We start from the raw sequence: 2,304 nt of genomic DNA, 5'->3' as shown, positions 1-2,304 counted from the left end.
TGGAAATATGCAGATAAGATGGTGGGGTGCACTGGGCAGTGGGAAGCAGAGGCAGGCGAATTTCTGAGTTCGAGGCCAGCCTGGTCTACAGAGTGAGTTCCAGGACAGCCAGGGCTACACAGAGAAACCCTGTCTCTAACGCCCCCTCCCCCAAAGAAACCTGAGCGGCCGGCTGTGGTCCCGACAGTGACCAAAAGCAAGAGAGGACACGACGGGGCGGAGTCCAAAAAGCCTACAGCACCCGGTATTCCCAGGTGGTCTCCCATCTAAGTACTAACCAGGCCCGACCCTGCTTAGCTTCCGAGATCAGACGAGATGGGCACAATCGGGCTCGTTCAGGGTGGTATGGCCTTAGACGACGGCTGCCGCTCCGGAAAGCCCCAAGAGCCTGCTGCCGGCGCCCGCCTGCCCGCCTGCCCGCCCGCCCGACACCGAGCCCACGCGAGTCCAGGGCCCCGCAGACACATGCACTGTACCGCACCGCACACCAAGAAACGCACGCACGCACGCACGCACGGCCCTCGGCCCGGCCCGAGCCCCACATACACGCGCCAGCCCACACTGCCAGCCCACAACCTCCCTGAACCCCTTCCGCCCTCCTCTGGCCACCCGGATGGAGCAAGGGCCCAGACAGTGAGTGCCAGCCTTGGCCCCACAGAGATCTCTCCTTCTCCTGCTCCTCCCCTCCCCTCCCCTCGCCTCCCCTCCCCTTCCCTCCTCGAAGGTTCTTGGACCAGCGTCCTCACCCACCCGTGACTTCCTCTTGCCCCAGACGCACGAGGAGGACTAGGAGGACGGTCCAGCTTCTGGAATCTGGAATCGGGGACGCTGGGCCCCACCTCACTCACTGCACCGTCCGTCCCTCTGTCCCTCTCTCCCTCCGTCCATCCCCAGACTGGGACCCTCAGCCTGGACACGCAAGGGAATTCGACCGACTGTGGATGGCTGGCATCCCATCCCACCCAGCATCCGCACAGCACAGGCTAGCCCAGGAGCCAGGCACTCTCCCTGCCCTCACTTTGGAGCGAGCAGGCACACACACAATACCCACACAGGGGCACAATGCGCCCGACACAAGCAAGGGCTCGCGGGCGCACACGGGCGAGAAAGCGTGACGGCCCAGACACACTACTGATGCACGGAAGTGGGAACTTGAGGACTGGTTACACACATGCCTGCGCACACACGCACATTCACACACGCACTCACAAGCATGATCGCACTGCGCGGGCCCGTGTGAGCGCTTCCAGCCCCAAAGCAAACATGCCATCACACATACACACACATATATACACACAGCACTCCCACACTAGCGGGCTGGCACACCCACCCAATCCCCCAGGCACACACACACACTTGTGTGTACTGGCTGATAAGAGCAAGTATGCAGGAAGGGCCCTCATGCTACACACACACACACACACACACACACACACACACACATACACACACACACACAGAGGCACATTAGCAGAAGGTAGGATGACAACACACACTCACACCTGTCACACAGTCTCCTTCTTGCTCTTACACCCACACATACCAGCACATGAACTCACGCACCAGGGTCTACCAATTCACTCACACATAAATGTGCTAATCCTCTCAAAATTCACCCTTGCAACATTAGACAGAGACAGACAGACAGACAGACAGACAGACAGACAGACAGACAGACAGATAGACAGAGACACAAGACACAAGCAGACACATTGTCACAGGCCCCCACAGCTCCCTAGACCTCTTAAGGCAGGCTAAAGAGGTGGGTGGTGGCTGGGTTCCTCGGGGACTCCTCCCAAGGAGAGGGTGAGGGCGAGCGGTGGAGTAGCCTTTTCTGCCCCCCTTACTGGGCAAGGTGGAATCCCCGTGTGGTTTGGGTGGGTGTTAGAGTCCAATCTGGGCTTGGCCAAATGGGGACAGGGTTGTGTTGCTGTACATTAAGGTGACTGTTGCTTACAATCCCCATGATTCTGCTGTGCTTGCCAGCTCTCTGTCATGGATCCCACAGGAATCCTGAGCCCAGACACCCAAGCCTGTGCTGCCTCAAGCAGTGTATATTGTGTTCATCCCCCAGCATCCCTCCTTTGTCTGCCCTTGAAGGCTCCTGGGGCCCTGACAATAGATTGCCAGCTTTTCCCCATTCATGACTGCCTGCAGCTCAGAGGTCTCTTCTTCCTTGCCTGTCATCCTCTCCACAGGCCCGAGCAAGTTTGCCCTCTCCCACCTGTGACTTCCTCTGTCCATGTGTTTAGTCGTCTGCCACAGTCTTTGAACAAATATGTTTTCCTCACATTTACATTTTGG

The 2,304-nt window shown here is 58.4% G+C and overlaps 1 pseudogene; it reads right to left on the bottom strand.

Moving 5' to 3' along the window:
• Positions 1-229: 229 nt before the first annotated feature.
• Positions 230-357, bottom strand: LOC127672208 (uncharacterized; annotated as a pseudogene).
• Between the last annotated feature and the right edge of the window lie 1,947 nt (positions 358-2,304).

Source organism: Apodemus sylvaticus, chromosome 21 (assembly GCF_947179515.1).
Source record: "Apodemus sylvaticus chromosome 21, mApoSyl1.1, whole genome shotgun sequence".
Lineage (NCBI taxonomy): Eukaryota > Metazoa > Chordata > Mammalia > Rodentia > Muridae > Apodemus > Apodemus sylvaticus.
The sequence above is the reverse complement of the archived record's forward strand: the minus strand, read 5'-3'. Positions and strand labels throughout refer to the sequence as shown.